At 40.5% G+C, this 17,936-nt stretch overlaps 1 protein-coding gene across 1 annotated transcript in view; it reads left to right on the top strand.

Moving 5' to 3' along the window:
• LOC102015439 (acyl-coenzyme A thioesterase 1-like) overlaps positions 1-17,936 on the top strand; it is a gene marked incomplete in the record, with an annotated part of 118,908 nt that overhangs the window by 69,016 nt on the left and 31,956 nt on the right.

Genomic DNA, 17,936 nt, shown 5'->3' with positions numbered 1-17,936 from the left:
AAAAAAATAAAATAACCAATTGATATTTAGACCTTCTAATGCAGAGCTAAAAACCAATTACACTGTGTTATAGCTTGTATCTAGATGACTACCCAAAGCCTCATGTGCTCACAGGTGGGGCTTATCAGAGGTCACTGGATTTAGAGTATATGATGCTGGAATTAAGTGTATGATGCTGGTATTAAGGGTGTATAATTACTAAAGCAGACCAATCATTGGCTTAGCATAATTCTGGGTGTGGATAATGGGAAGACCCACCAAGGGTGTGGGTGGTACCTACCACCCAAAGGGCAGGTAGCCTTGGTGGACAGAAAGAAGGTAATGCTGCTGTTCTTTTTTGCTGCTTCACTGCTTTGCTGCCTTCTGCCTTCCATGAACTGTTTCTCCTCTGTGATGCCCCTCTGCCATTCCACACTGCCTTGTAGTTATCTGACTATAAGCTGAAATCTCTACAAACTGTGAACTGTAAAGAATCTTTCCTTTTGTAACATGGATCAGGTATTTTGTCTCAGCAATGAGAAAAGTAACTAAGACACCCTGTCTTTGAATTACTCATAACCCAGCTCCCACACTGGATGTGGGGAGGGGTTGTTAACTTGGTGCATTCTATTCTGCCTAAAGAGTTTCTTTCCTGGGGTTCAGAGGACTTAACTGCCTGTTTTTAGCTTCATAGCTTGAGTTAGCACTTAACCAGCTATGCATGTTATTTTCTTTGTAAGGCAGACCATCCAAACCCATTTGAGGCTCTGTCCCTTGCTTACTATCTATTTATAAGCTAAATACTTAACCTGCATTTTATACTAATATAAAGTGGCAGTAATGATTATTATCTTGACATGCTATATAAAATAAATAATCTAAACTCACCAAAATTCTAACCATGGCTGCGCTAAGTCTTTTCTCATCCACAATTCTGATTCTTCCGTGCAGCATTTATGATGAGAAACAAAACAGGATTCTAATGAGTATTACAGACAAACTGGTTCTTTGATTATCTTTGGTAGAAAAATTAACATAAAATCACTTATTGATTCAAAACTGTTATACAAACTAAATTTGTTTTGCTCTAGTTTTGTTTTCTATAGTATTTTCCTCTTAACTTTATAACTGTTGTTTCTTAAAATTCTACAAAGTATAACTCCTAACAAAGAGATCTGATCCAAGGTTTGGAGATACTAGCCATCATTACAAGATAGGTAAAATTAAACTTACCAATGGACTCCAGATAAATTTGGTCAAAGAACCAGTCCTTTTTAACCTCTTTGTTGTTCAAATGTGGCTAAAAGGGACTAAAATACTAATTATAAATCATCAATTACTTCCCTTCCAACATAGGAGCAGATAAGACCAACAACCAGAGCAGCATCCTGACAACAAGGGGCAATAAAAGAGGATGATTAATCAGCAATGCCTTTAGAACAACAGAGAATATTTTTTTAAAACCATCAGCACTGTCAAAATAAAAATAGAGTCACTTTTCTCAACCCCACCAAAGATAAATAGAGCTAAGAGGTTATAAGGAAGGATACTTACACATGAGTGCCTGATTAAAACTATCAAATATTATTTGGGTCTGGCTTTCAAACTATTCTTGGTAAATGTGCCTACGAATGCTTATTTGTATGTAATGGTTGATACATTGTGTCAAGTTTAGAAGTTTATAAGTTTAACTAAGCAACTCAGCAGGGGGCCAGGGTCCTCGCTTTTTAAACATCCCCATCCTGTGGAAGAGGAGAGCATGGAGATGGTGTGAGCACTACATACACCCACCCTAGGGGGTGGTAGTCTGCTTACAATACAAGGGAGAAAAATGGCTCCCCTCCCCCTTCTAGCTGTTACTTTTGATGTCTCCTGCCGCTTTGAAGTGTTGCACCTGGGCCCTGCCAACTTGCCTTGGAGCCAGCTGACTGTAGACCGAAACCTCCACAAACTGTAAGTTAAATAAATCTTTCCTTCCTTAATTTTGGGCATTGGGTATTTTGTCTCAGCAATGAGAGAAAAGTAACCAAGAGATAATTTGGTACCAGAAGTGGGGTCATTTCTGTGACTATACCTGACTATATGGTTCAAGAGCCTTTGGGAATGGGTTGTGGGAAGAGATCAGAAAGGTTTAAAGATGTTGCCTGGAAGAGTAGAGCTGGAATGCCTTAGGCTGTTCTGTATGGGAGAGTCTGATCGGAGCGCAGAAGATCAGAAAACTGATAAAAACCAGACTCAAGAGGTTTCTGCTGGGAAGAAGGACTGCATTGGTTGTTGGACTCCAGACTATGTGTTATGGCTTAGCAGAAAGTTTGTCTGTATTTTGCTCTTGTCCAGAGACTCTGCCTGAGATGGAGATCAAGGGAAATGGATTAATTAATCTGGCAGAAGAAATTTCAAGGCAGTCTGATGTTGAGGTGGTAGCACAGCTATTGTTGGGGGCTGTTAGCCAGATTTATGTTGAGAATCAAGAACAGAGAGCCCAGCAGGATGATTTAAAATGCTGAGTTTGGCCAGAAAGGAAGCTCCATTACAGCTGAGGAGATCTCAATTGCTGAGAAGGAAGAGGAAAATATAAAAGATGGCCTGAGGTCATCATAATAAGCAGCAAGTCTTCAGCCTTTGTGGCCTCAAAACTGCAAAAGTGAAAGACTGCTTTGAGGAGAAAGCTGCAGAGCATCGTGTTCCTAAGTGGCAGTAGTACAGAAAGTTTATTCCTCAGAACTGGATTCAGAGTGCCCAGATATCCAAGCACTCAACCTCTACAGCCAAGAGAGAGGAAAGCCTGGTGACTACTCCAGTTGGCAGCAGACCTTGGCATCATCCACATGGTGCTGGTTTTAGATGCATGCAGAATACAAGAGTTATGGGGTTAAAACGACTTCCATCTCTATTTCAGAAGTCCTGGGGTGCCAGGCAGTGTGCTCCTGAGATGGCAATGTGTGAAGCTGTGTGAGTGAAGCCAGTGGTGCAATGGAGACCCCAAGGGGGTGGTAGCCTGCTTACAATATAAGGGAGGAAAAGAGGCCCAACTCCCTTTTGGCTCTTGCTGCCATTGCTGTCTCCTGCTGCTTTGAAGCGTTGCACCTGTACCATGCCACTCTGTCTTGGAGCCAGCTGAGTATGGACTGAAATCTCCACAAACTGTGGGCTAAATAAACCTTTCCTTCCTTAATTTTGAGCACTGGGTATTTTGTCTCAGCAATGACAGAAAGTAACCAAGACATCATATAATAATTTTATTTGGTCTGTGTTTCTGAAAGTCTTTTCCAGTTTATTTCTTGCAAAACCCCACAGTTCTCAATGATGTGCCTCAGCTAAACCTTCTACAAAGACCTATTTGGATCCCATCACCCAGTTGAAGTCTCAACTGTAAGCTCAAAGTAACCTCTGATAATCAGTGATAATCAGTAAACTCAAAAAAGGGCCCTGAAAGCATCCCTGTTCAGCACAAAGCAATTACACTTGCAGATGGAATCACTTCATCCTTTGTCAAGGATTTAACTTTACTTATTTGTCAGAGGGGAAGGCGGCAACAAAAGGGTTAAAATTCCCAGCAAGCAAACTTCTTTGATCACACATGTCTGCCCAGTACATACTGGACAGTCCTGAAGCACTGAACTGAGAACACCACAAGACAAAAATAAATACAAAACCATAAAAAAAAACCTATCATTTTCTTTACTAAGCTAACATTATGTCCATCTCCAAAATATTTAAACAAACAGATACATTTGTCTAAGTCTACAGAGCCTTTTTGAAAGCCCACATGATCTTGAAAATTTCCGGTGTCACTGGCCTTTACACTGTGAATAAATAACCCAACTTCCACTCCAAGAAGTGGGAGTGGTGAAAGACGGTGAATCTTCATCTGTGTCCAGTTCAGCCCCACTGCCAGAACCTCAGATCGATGATGCATGATCCACCTTTGGACAAGAGCTTACTTCTATCTCAGAAGACTCTGAGACTCCACACTCACTGTGCTGAAGGTCCCAGATATCTCTTGAGTTGAATCAGCCACCTACCACTCCTGGCGCTAGGTTACCCCAAGTCTCATGGACATTCACATGAAATGCTCGCCCGGACCACAGAGGGAAAATGGGCTTATCAGCTGATGGTCTGGCACGGAGGCCCTGCTGAGTCTAGAGCCCACTGGCTGCTGCCTCTGTGACAAGCCAGTGCACATCAACAAGAATCCCAAACATTCCCTCTGGGATTTCACCATTCCCAGAGATCTTTTTTCTAAACTTTTTATTTTGAAATAATTTGACACTTACACAAATCTTGCAAAAAATAGTCGAGCTCCCTATACTCTTCATCAAACTTTCTCTAATGTTGACATCATACATATCACAGAAAAGATATCAAAATTAGGAAATTACCACTCATACAGTACTACTGACATGAGAATATCATTGAATTGAGTTATTGCTATATTGAGGAAAGCATCTATTCAAATCTAAGTCCACTGGCTACTAAAATTGGAAAGACACAGAGCTCTCCTGTCCCCTCCAAACTAAAACTATGAAATGAGACCAGGCCCAGGGTCAGAGTGAAACAAGAGCTGTAAACCTGGAGTCTGTCTCTCCTTAACCCTTTCCCATTTTACTTTCAGTTGGTTTATCAGAAAAGGAGATGGATCTCAGGGATTAACTGAGAATCAAAGAAAACTAAATGAACTGGAATTAGCAGTATCTTACATTCTGTACCTACAGGAAGAGATCTCTCTATAACATCCCTGGTCAGTGCTATTAAACTTTGAAGGCACGCTAAATGTAAAATCATGATTATAGTAGTAAGGCACAGGTTCTAAATCGAGCCTCAAAAGCAAAAGTTTAATTGAATGTAAAGGTAGCTGGAATGCTGTCTTGGTACTTTTCTCTCCTTGCTGGGACAAAATACCTGACACCAGGGCCGCAGAGTGCACAGAGAACGCGGGCGAGCCCCACCAGCTCCCGCTACCGCTCCCGGCTCCGCCCTACTGTGCACCGCTCTCTGGCCGCGCTGCTGCTGGCGACGCTTCAGGTGCTGGCGCTCGCGGGCACCGGCCAGCAGCACGAATCTCCAGAGACTCCTGTCCCATTGGCCAACTCCAGTGCTAAGCTAACAGAGCCTGTGTCTTCCAACAATACAAGCAGGTGCAATGGTACCGGCAGCACTGTGAAACCATTAGCAACTACAGCTTCCTTGGTCTCCATCAGCGTGACAGCTGTCACTATGAAATCCACAGGGACTTCTGAAATGGCAACATCAGGAGTCTCAACCAGTACAACTCCCACCATCTCAAAGTCCACGCCTAACACAGCGAGTATGTCACAGAACATATCCCACCTGTCAACACCCACGGTGATCACAACCCACAGTAGTTTGGTGACCTCGCTAACAACAACTGTTCATTCTCAAGAACGTAGAGGATCCAAATTCGATCCGGGCACCTTGGTTGGTGGTATTGTACCGACAATGGGAATCTTATCTATTCTTTACACTGGATGAAAAATGTATTATTCGAGAAGAGGCATTTGGTACAGAACCATTGATGAATATGATGCCATCATTTAAGGAAATTCAAGAACAGAGGAAAGAAGAAAGATGGATGCAGCTCTGTAATTTTGGTTTATCAGTTTAAAACAATATTCTCTTCTTAAAATAGTATAAATGGGCCAGGTATATGATGTATGGTGTATTACATGAATATATGAAGATTCCTCAGCATTGCTAAAGGTAAAAAGGCCTTAGTTTAAACTTTTAAATGAATAGTTGGAGCGTACAAATAATTTATACAATGGTTATATTCACATTGAGCAAATACATCAAAGTCACACAAGTCCTATCTCATGTTTTCTGTGGCACTGGTCACTTAGGACCATAACTGAAACACCACTGAAGGGCGGGGTACCCTCTGGTTTACAGTTAAGGAGCTCAGTGGAGCACTCAAGGTTCTGAGTCTTTGCTGCTCACACAAAGAACTTCAGTGCTTTTCAGAGCTGGATCTAACCTACTTACTAATGCCGGAAGTGGAAATTACACAACTGAGTAAACCAGGTCTGAAGCGTAATCTAAGAAAGCGTCAATGTTTTATATTTTAAAGTATGGTTTTTCAGGCTGGGTGTGGTGGCTCATGCCTGTAATCCCAGCACTTCGGAGGCTGAAGCAGGAGGATCGTTGTGAGTTCAAGAATAACCTGGAGGGGCTGGGAATTTAGCTCAGCGGCAAAGCGCCTGCCTGGCAAGCGCAAGGTCGTGAGTTTGGTTCCCGGTACCGGAGAAAAACCAAAAACCAAAAAATAAATAAATAAATAAAAAGAATAGCCTGGGCTGCAAAGTGAGCTCAAGGCCAGCCTGAGCTGCATAGCAAGACCCTGTCTCAAAAAGGCCAAAAGAAAAAAAAAAAAATAATTACGGTTTTTCGTCTAGAAACAGAATCTCGAAAATAAAACCCCAAGCAATACCTATGCTTTCCTGTACTAAAAGACCCAATGGAACATTAGAAAAGCTTGTATTTTTATTACTAACTTCTTTTAAGATTTCAGTGTTAGTTGATATAATTGTCTTTTTCTATATAATTTAGGTAAACTGCAATGTTAGAAATGATGTTTTAAGGTAAGCGTTCAAATATAAGACTGGCATTATCGGAAAAACTAGCATTAGATTATTTGCTACTGTGAGAATATCTTTCACTAGAAATTGCTTTTATTTCCTATTCACATGTTAATTTTATATTTAGTGAATATTTTTAAAGAAATGTAGAACTTCTTTGAATATCTAGAAATTTTAATGGTATACAAAAACAACTAACTTTAAAAAGAGATTTCCAAAACAATATTAGAACTCTGTATTGTCAGAATTATAGATTTTGCTGTTTATTAAACCAGGGATTATGGGAGTCTCCCCCCAGGCTATTCTACTTGCAGGGCGAAAATGCTGCATTTCATACACTGTCAACTTAAGAGAACGAGGGAAATGACATTCTTATAGTTTAAATAAATGTATTTGAGTAAATTCTGACTTTAGACAGGACACTTCCTGCTTCCTTATGTTGGCCTCTTACTCCATTGCTTAAGGGGAGCTACCTCCAGATGCACTATGTTAATGAAGAGAAAACCACAGTATTATACAAACACCAGTATTAGAGGGTATGTTTTAGAGTGGCTTTAGTTTTACAGTTTATATTCTAGAACTTAAACTCAGGGTCCAGTTTTAACAAAAGAGGCATTCAGTCATTAAATACCAAGATATTTCTATCTTACAGGGCCAAAGTAAAATAGTTTCTGCAAATCTAAAAATGACCTCAGGTCTCCTAAAGAACATGTACCAACACTTCATAAAATATAACTTTGTGATCAGCTTTTGGCCTGCAGAGAATGCCAGATATCAAGAATTTTGTTATGAAAGGATCATTTCTATTTGCTGCGCATTATGAACATTTGATTTGATAAGTGGGGACGACATCCTTTTCTGAAATATGTATATGATCAAGTTCACATAGTACATGCAGTATGGAGGAAATTTTACGAAGCATACATGGTTAGCTTAGTTTGGAAAGAAATGTGGGCTGATGGGTAAATTGTGTGCTACTAACTTGGCCTTAATTGGTCCTGCAACCACTGCTTTCATTTCTTTGCAAAATGCAGTTAAAACAGACGTTATAGTGATGAGGGCTTTTACCTTCTTTGTCTCTTGCATTTTTAGTATTTCAGTACCAACCTGAAGTTTTTCGTGAACACTTGCTTCTTTAGCACTTTGCAGCTAGAAAACCACTTTTAAGTTACTGTTGTCATTGCCTTGAAAGATTCCTCTTTTGGGGGGTTGGAAATAATGTAGTTATGTCTTTTCTCTGTATATAAGTAGTATAATTTGTTATTTTCAAATACTAGTACTTTGAATACCGGTTTTTAAATCTACAGAAATGGTAATGTAAAAAACTATATTACTTTGGAATAGATTTCCTGAGCATAATGTCTTCCTAATTATGCTTATGTAAGCAAGTGCCCAATTTTCTTTGTATTCCTTGAGAATGTATTTACTTGAAAAACAATCCAGATGTCTAATATCATGCAGAAGCCACTCTGGTTTTTAAACATCCTTGGATAATCCATAAAAGGAATAATCCAAATAAAAACAAGTGAGAGTTGGCAGTATATGACAGTGGTAATTCTGTATTTTCAGAAAACAAAGCAAACTCCTCTTACCCTTTTTCTATTATAATGACCAGCTTTTGGTATTTCATTGTTACTGAGATCTATTTTTAAAATAAAATTTGTTCTTCGTTTAAAAAAAATACCTGACACCTAAAGATAAGAGAAAAAATTAACCAACACAGAATTTGGAACCAGAGAAGTAAGATCATTGATGTGACTATACCTGACTATATGGTTCAAGAGCCTTTGGGAAAGGCTTGTGGGAAGAGTTTGGAAAGGTTCAGAAATGTTGCCTGAAAGAGTAGAGCTGGAATGCCTTAGGCTGTTCTGTATGGGAGATTCTGATCAGAGCTCAGAAGCCCAGAAGGCTGATAGAAATCCTGCTGGTAAATACTGGGCTTGGGAGGTTTATGCTGGGAAAAGGAACTGCACTGGCTGTTGGACTCCAGTAGATATGTGTTATGGCTTGGCAGAAAGTTTGTCTGCATTTTACTCCTATCCAGAGACTTTACCTGAGACTGAGAGTAAGGGTGGCAGACTAATTAATTAATCTGGCAGAAGAAATTTCAAGGCAGTCTAATGTTAAGGCTGTGGCATGGCTGTTGTTGAGACTTTTAGCTAGATCTATGTTGAAAATCAAGAGCAGAGAGCCCAGCAGAATGATTTAAAATGTTGTGAGTTTGGTCAGAAAGGAAGCTCCAATAAAACTGTGGACTACAAATATAGAGCTGAGAAGATCTCAATGGCTGAGAAAGAAGAGGACAATATAAAAGGTGGCCTGAGGACATCACAAGAAGCAGCAAGTCTTCACCCTTTGTGGCCTCAAAACTGCAAAAGTGAAAGACTGCTTTGAGGAGAAATCCAGAGTACCATGTTCCAGAATGGCGGCAGCCACACCAGGTTCTAGAATGGTGGTGACCATACCATGTTCCAGCATGGTGACAGCATAGAAAATTTGTTCCTCAGAATTGGAACAACCAGCAACCCAGGCACTTAACCCCTACAACCAAGAGAGAGGAAAGCCTGGCAACTACTCCAGCTGACAGCAGACCTTGGCATCATCCACATGGTGCTGGTTTTAGGTACATATAGAATGCAAGAGTTCTGGGGTTCAGGAGATTTCTACCCCAATTTCAAAGGCATAGGAGGCCAGGCAATGTGACCCTAAGTGGGCAATGTGAACCTGTGAAGGTGAAGGCAGTGGTGCAATGGAGACCCCAGAAGTTTGGAGATGCCAGGAACATGGATTGTCTAAGAAAAGCTGCAAGAAGGGCACTAAGCAGGCCCAAGAGAGAAGCCATAGGAGCTACAACCACTGGAAGTGCCATAGGGGTGGAATCACTCCAGCCCTTTGGAGCTCACAATTTGCCACAGATGGTACACATGGAACTACAGGATTTAACGTTTTCCCTGATGGATTTTGGACTCGCTTTGGTCCCAATCCTTTGTATTCCCCTGTTTGTAACTTCTGGAATGAAAATGTTTATCTTGTGCCATTGAATATTGGAAGTGTTTAACTTTTCATATGCACAGGGGCCTGCAGCTAAGTGTGACTTACATCTCAGAGGAGACTTGGGACTTGGAGTTTTCAGCAATATTTAAACTGTGAGGACTTTGGCAACTCTTAGAGATAGACTAAATGCCTTTTGCATAAAGGGATGTGCATGAGTCTTTGGGGGGTTGGCGGGGGAAAATGTTATCGTTCTAATGTAATATAATGTTGATAGACTTAATACTGGTTATTAAAGATTGTTAAACCTGTGTAATAATGTTCAAGTTATGAAATGATAAGAATAAGCATATCTTTGCATCTGGAGACCAAGTTAAAGAAAAGTGTCCGGTTGCCAAGTTGACAAGGGATGGATTATAATGGTTGATACATGCTGTCAACTTCAAAAGGTAAGAAGCTTAACTAAGTAACTCAGCATTTCAACATTGTAGGGTATAGAGGACATGTTCTGGGGTGGCTGTTTACCCTCCAGGATGTTGTAATGGTTGATTCATCATATCCTCTTGGGAAGTTTAGAAGTCTAACTAAGTGACCAGCAGAGGGCCAGGGTCCTCACTTTGTAAACATCCTGAGCCTGTTCAAGTGGAGGGCAAGGAGATGGTATGAGTGCTACACTTGCCCTTGGGCTGGTAGCCTGCTTACAGTATAAAGGAGGAAAAGAGACTTGGTCTCCCCGCTTTTACTCTTGCTGCTTCAGGTGTCTTCCACTGCCATGAACTGTTGCACCTGTGCCATGCCACACTGCCTCGGAGCCAGCTGAGTATGGACTGAAACCTCCACAAACTGTGAGCTAAATAAACCTTTCCTTCCTTAACTTTGGGTGTTGTGTATTTTATCTCAGCAATGAGAGAAAAGTAACTAAGACAAATGCTAATTATTGTTGACTTCTTTGTATGTTAAATGTAATTATGTTCTCCAAGTACACAATCTCTCTAAAATCAAAGTTTAGGAACATACCTAACCATATTGGTGTCTTGCAAAGTAAAATCTTGTATAATGACAGATTTTTTGGTTCTATGTATATGTGTTCCTAATTGTGTTAAGATAATTTGATGTGCCTAAAACTGCATTCCAGACTGTCTCACTCCAAAACTAAAGAAGTAAATATTATTTACCTAAATAGGACATCTGTAAACAAGCTATTCTACTTAAGACTCTAATTCTTTTTAATTTTTGGTGCTATCTTGAAAGCTTCATTGTCTGACGATGCCATCACAATATTTATATTTAATTAATTTACATAGAGGAAAAAAATAGCCTCTCCACAAGAAATGTCTGAGGGATGTAATGAGTAGAACCCCCAAGATCCTATTACTGTACCTATTATGGTACAAAAAGTTCCACTGTGCTCTGAATGTGACAACATTTCTATCATTCTTTATTTGGAAAGGTTCATTTCAGCTCACAGTTTGTAGAGGTTTCAGTCAATAGTTGGCTGGCTCCAAAGCAGGGTAGCATGGCAGAGAAGCATGGCAGAGGAGAACCAGTCCATGGCAAAGCAGGAAGCAACAAGCAACAAACAGCAGCAAGCCTGCCTTCCCTCTCTACCTTTCTATTCCATCCAGGCTCTAAGCCTATTGATGGCCCAAGGTGGGACGTCCATTATCCACACCCAGACTATGCTAATTCCAATCAGGGGACTAATTTAGTACCATGCACCCTTAATCTCAGTATCACATACCCTAGGCTTGGCCAGCTCCAAGAAGCCCCATCTATGAGCATGTGAGGCTTTGGGTAGACACGAGCTATAACATTACAATCCTGGTCCCCAAAAGACTCATGCATATTCCTTTATACAAAAGACACTTAGTCAATCTCTAAGAGTTGCCAAATTCCTAACAGTTTTAGCACTGCTACAAAGTCTAAATCCAAATTCTCTTCTGAGATTAAAGGCAACCTCTGAGCCACAAGCTCCTGTAAAATGTAAAGAAAGTTAAACACTTTCAACATAAGATAGCATAAGATAAACATTTCCATTCTGAAAGGTAAAAGTAGGGGCACGACCAAAAAAAATAGGGGGACAGAAAGGAATAGGACTCAAGCAGACCAAAATCCAGGAGGGCAAACATAAACTCCCACAGTTCCGTGTCCATCACCCAGGGTAATCTGTGGCAAGACATAAATGCCAGAGGGCTTGGATGACTTCACTTCTTTTTTTTTAATTTTTTATTAGTACATACTTCTATACATATCAATTGCATTAATTGTAAGGAATTCACACCTGCATGTGACACATCTTGGTTCCTCTTTTTTCACCATTCCCCTCCTCTCCCTTCAACCCTTCTTCCCCTTTCCATTTACATAAGCTTTGTTCCCATTTTTTCTTCTTCCATTTTCTTTTCTTTTTCCTTTCCTTCCCTTCCTTCTCCCACCTGCCCTGTTCCCCCTCCCAGAATATGTTCTTCCTACTTTCCAACATCTATCATCCATCCCACTCCTTATTTACACTTTGCATTTCTCGTATTAGTGGATTGATAACTGGTGGTCAACTTATAACTCCCAGCTGGACTGAGTAAGTGTGGTGCTGGGTGTGGGAGGCCCACCTGAGGATTGTTGCCAGCAGCATAAAAGGTAGAACTGGAGAAGAAGTTAGGCTGTTGGGAGCTGAGAGAGGTTGTTGGGAGCTGGTAGAAACTGTAAGGAGCTGTTGATTGTTTTGGAGGAGCTCATCATGCTGGCTTTCCTGATGAACATGGCTGTTTTCATCCTCCAAGGAGCTCAAGGTGTTGTTGGCACTGAGAATAGCTTCAGTTCACTTTGGGGGAGCTCTTGTTCTCACTTTGAGCATCGCTTCCTGGTTCTGGAGGAAAAGAAGGTGCACAGCTCAGTCTCCTGAAGAAGCTTGTCACATTGGCTTTCCTGATGGGAACACAGCTGTCTTCACCATTGGAGGAGCTTGGGACCTCACTGCTGTTGCTGAGGACGGCTGTGGTACCTTCTGGGAGAGCTCTGGTTCTTACTTTAAGCACTGCTTCCTGGCTCCAGTGCAGATCCCTCAGCCCACTAGCACAGCTCCTTCATCCTGCTGGCACAGACATCCTAGATTCCAGCACTGACCTTTGGGCCTTCGCAGCAGATCCATGAAACAGGCCTGCATGAGATATTGTTATGGGCTCTGAGCCTCCAGTTGGATTTGTGGGAGGCATTGTTATGAGCTCCAGGTCTTCAGCTGGACTCATGCGGGACATGATACTGGGATCCAGGCCTTCAGCTAGACTTCTTGGTCTATAGTGTGTGGACAGATTTCCTGCACTCTCTGGTATATTATTCTTTGGATGACTATTATAAATAATCTTATAAAATATGTGTCCTGTGTTATATTGTTCCCCTTGCAAAATATCTCCCAAACCATAACATCGTACAAGAGAAACACTGTGGTATTTGCAGTTGTGTCTCTGATTTAATTCACTTGAGATTATGGTCTCAAGATACATCCATTTTCCTACAAATGACTCAAGTTTATCCTTTATGGTGCAGTAGTACTCCACTGTATTCAGAATTAGAACACCATATATTCTAATTCTGACAAGACTAGATTGTTTTTTAAACAGTTTACTAAGCATACTTGTTTTGTTATCTTTGTTTTACTTTTCCTTATAAAACTTTTTAACTGTTGTCTGTTTCATTCTTCAGGAGCATGACTTCTAGCAGACAACCTAAACAATATTTTAAGATGAGAAGCCATCCTCTTCCAGACTGATAGGATATAACACCGAGTCCCCATATCTAGAGGAAACCACCACAGTTAATATTAGACCCATTGCTACCATTTCAAGACTGGAATAACTGACCTTTGGGGTGTTCAACAACCATGGCATAGAGCCTAAAGCTAAAAAGATAAAAGCACTAAGAGGATACTAAGGTCAGTCCAAACCCAGGGGTCCTGATACTTCAATGAGTCCCTCAACCTCCAGCAGGTAAGTTGTGGGGACCCTAGATACCAGAGGCTAGCCCAGACATTGTGCATTCTGCAGAAATGATCGTCACAGTAGAGGAAAACATCCTCTCCTTCCCAGGGAAGACATATGATCAAGCAGGAGAAGCACTCCTGCAGTGTCATCTCTGAGATAAGTGGACAAATTCTGCCCTGGATCAAACCAAGGATGTTGTCTATCTATAAAGCCCTCAACTATACTTGGGGCACAGAAATTAATATCTGGTTTGATTCTGGAAACAGCATGCCATCCATCTTGGAATTAAGCCACCTCCTTCATCCAGACACTGGACACCACTATACTTTGTGTGGGGCCACCTTCCTCTCACGACTACGAAGTGCTTTTTCTATCTACTTCAGGTCGGGGCACCCCTGACAGTGGGCCTGCCCTGCACTGCACTTATCTCTTTATGGAGCTGCTGGGAACAGAACTCCTCAGAGGAAAGTGGTGTCAATGGCTCAGCCCAGGCCTCCTCAGCTGCTTTTCCCTCCTGTGCCAGACAGGAACTCTGTCTCTTCACACATCACGCACATCCCGCATTTGTTGGTGGGTCTTTGTGATCCTCTCTATTAGAGTGCGCCCCTTCCAGCTACTCCTCTAACTGGAGTCCTTTCTTTATCTTCTGTTACCATTCAATCAATATCACATCAACCAATAACAAATGCTGGCAGGGCTGTGAGGGAAAATGAACCCTTTTCCATTGTTGATGGGAGTGTAAACTGGTGTAACCAATATGGAAATCAGTATGAATAGTCCTCAGCATGGACTAAGTTCCTAGTAGGGAAACTAGAGATTTCATTTGACTCAGTTATTCCCCTTCTTGGTATCTTTCCTAAAGAGTTAAAAGCATCATATCACTGCAATATATGCACACCTATGTTTATAGCAGCACAAGTTGTAATAGCTAAATCTTGGAAACAGCTCAGATGCTCATCAGATGAATACATAATTTTAATATACATTACAATACTACTCTGCCATAAAAATAATAAATGTGAGACATTTTTAGGTAAATGGATGCACCTTAAGTCCATACTTTTAAGTGAAATAAATCGGACATACATGTTTAAATATTACATTGCCCAAAAGGGCAAATAAGGACCAAGATGGATGATAGACATTGATAATGGGAAGTAGGACGAACACGTTCAAATGAGAAGGGGAACAAGGGAGGGGGGGTGGGAAGAGAAAGGAAGGGAAGAGAAAAAAGAATAGAAAGAGAAAATGGAAACCAAGGTTTTGTAAATACGGAGGGGAAGGAAGGTTCAAGAGAGAGGAGGGAAATGGGGATAAAAATGAGAATCAAGATATATTACAATAGACAGCTAAGTTAGAAGTATCAAAGGCAGTCAAAGGACTGTGGTGGAGGCACATTCCCTAAAGGCCAGACCTCAAGACAAAAGATAAAATGACTACACCTACATACTTCCCTAGGGATAAACTATAATGATTGATATTCTAAATAGGCATCAATCACCTGGGTGGGGGCCAGGAAGAGTCCCTGACCCACTGCTTCCAAGCAAGGTCCTTGTTATTTCCATGCACATTTGCTAAGTGACTTGCTTCCCCAGTGGTCAGTATTACCTAAGCAACTACACTTGTAGTATTAGTTGGCCACTTTTTGTCCCACCTCATACCCACTTCGTGATTTTACTCCATAAAGCTTCCCCTGAGAAGTTGCATCTGTGGCAACCCACTTTCTGGGTCCCTTCTTTCTCTTCTAGACAGAGCTTTCTTTCCTTCAATGAATATTTCTTGCTCTTAACTTCCATTCCTCCTTAGAATTCATTGTCATTTGGGCAAACACAAACTTGGTGTATCAGACATTTAACAGGTCGAGGTACAATATTTCCCTTATGTTATTTAGATTACTTAGGGGTCCTATAATAAATGAACTCTCTACCTACCCCTGTCTTCAAGATTTCGACGTACTTTCTCTTCCAGTAAATTTAGTGTTTCTGTTTTAATATTCAGATCTTTGATCCGTTTTGACTTTAGTGCATGGTGACAGACATGTGTCAAGTTTAGTCTTTCGCATTTTCTCCAGCACCATTTATTATCATCCTTGTATCAATATCATATACAGGTACAAATTCCCTACAGTGAATGTGATCATTATGTATATCAAAAGCGTACCAATAAAATTAATTAAAAAATAAATCCAGGAATATTTTCTTTAGTTCTGTGAGGTATGCTAATGGTATTTTGATCAGGGCTGCATTAAATCTGTGTAACAATTTTGGGAGTATGGCCATTTCCACTATGTTGGTTCTTCCTGTCCATGAGCAAAGGATATCTTTGTATTTTCTGATATTCTTTTCAATCTCCTTTTTCAGAGTACTGTTATTTTCAATATATAGAACTTTTAGATTGATTCCTAAGTATTTATTTTTGAATGCTATTGTAAAGGGTGTGGTTTCCCTAATTTCTCTCTTAGTGAGTTTGTTGTTTGTGTTTACGAATGCTATTGATTATTGTGTAGACTTTGTATACAGCTATGCTACTGAATTTGGTTATTAAATCTAGAAGTCTTTTGGTGGAGCTTTTGGGGTCTTTCACGTAGAGTATCATTTCATCTGAGAATAGTGGTAATTTAAATTCTTCCCTTCCTATCCATATTTCTTTTACTTGTTTCTCTTACCTAATTGCTCTGGCTAATATTTCTAGAACTACTGAGTAGAAGTGGTGATAGTGGACACCCTTGTGTTATTTCTGATTTTAGAACCAGAAGAGACCTAGAATAGCAAAGGCCATTCTGGACAACAAAGGCAAGGCAGGGGACATCACAATCCCCAACTTGAAGTTATACTGCAAAGCTACTGTGATAAAAACAGCATGGTAATGAAAAAGAACAGACCTGAGGACTAGTGGAACAGATTAGAGGATGCAGACACAAGTACAAACACACTCAGCCACCTTATTGACAAATAATCTCTTTAATAAATAGTGCTGGAAAAATTGGCTCTCTAAATGCCAAAGACTAAAACTAGACACGTCTATCACCATGCACTAAAGTCAAAATGGATCAAAGATCTGCATATTAAAACAGAAACACTAAATTTACTAGAAGAGAAAGTAGGTAGAAATCTTGAAGACAAGGGTAGGTAGAGAGTTCATGAACAAAACCCAGACTTCAGGAGAAATACTTCAAAGAATCAACAACTGGGATCTCATCTTATTAAAAAGCTTTTGCACAGCAAAAGAAATCACCAAAAGAGTCAAAAGACAACCCACAGGGTGAGAAAAATTTTTAGCCATTTGTCCCTGAGACAAAGGACTTCTATCTAGAACATTTAACAAATTAAAAAAAATCAGACCCCCAAATTCAAAGACTCAATCAAAAAATGGGCATCTGAGATGAATACACACTTCTCAGATGAAGAAATACAAATGGCAAATAAATATATGAAAAAACGTTCAACATCACTGGTTATTCTAGAGATGCAAATTAAAACTACACTGAGATTCCATCTCACCCCAGGAACGGCTACTATCAAGAAATCAACCAATGACAAATGCTGGAGGGGCTGTGGGGAAAAAGGAACCCTTCTCCACTGCTGGTGGGAGTGCAGACTGGTGCAAGCACTGTGGAAATCAGTGTGGACATTCCTCAAAAAACTAGGATTAGAGGTCCCATTGCACCTAGCTATTCCCCTTCTAGGTATCTTCCCACAATTAAAAACATCATACCAAAGCGATATATGTGCACCCATGTTTATAGCAACATAATTTGTAATGCCTAAATGTTGGAAACCCAAATACCCATCAACGAAGGAATGGGTAAAAAAGATGTCTTTTTACACAATGGAATACTACTCAACCATAAAGAAGGATAAACTGGAGACCTTTACAGGTAAACGTGCAACTGGAGACCACACTCATAAATGAAATAAATCAGACTCACATGTGTAAGCACATTGTCTCCAGGGTGTGAGAAACTGAAAGAGTAAGGTCTAAAATGCACAACAGCTATTGTGAAATGGGAAGAAGTTGTTCAAAAGGAAAAAGAATTAGGATGGGTGAAAGAGGAAAGGACAATAGAGAAAACGGGGGTGGGGAGGGGGCGCAAGGCAGTTATGGCATTAGTGTCTCTTAGTTCCTTGACAAGGAAGGTTTGTGCTAATGTCGGCCGGAGAAATTCTAACGCCCATATCTTGTACCCTGGGCAACTACTTTAAAGATAACATGTAATGTATTAACTATTGTTATTCTCCTATTATTTTGTTATAAAATTTTGTTTTACCCTTTTTCCGTAAAATAAAAAAATTAATCTGGTCACAAAAAATTCAAAGATTTTGCCTGAGCGCGCGCTCTCAGGCCCGCGCCTGCGACGCAGACGGGTTCCCGCGGGCGCCGCCCCGCCCTCCGCCGCCTC

Source organism: Chinchilla lanigera, unplaced genomic scaffold (assembly GCF_000276665.1).
Source record: "Chinchilla lanigera isolate Chin_1 unplaced genomic scaffold, ChiLan1.0 scaffold00122, whole genome shotgun sequence".
In the NCBI taxonomy this organism is placed as follows: Eukaryota; Metazoa; Chordata; class Mammalia; order Rodentia; family Chinchillidae; genus Chinchilla; species Chinchilla lanigera.
This window is presented reverse-complemented; position numbering and strand designations above follow the sequence as displayed.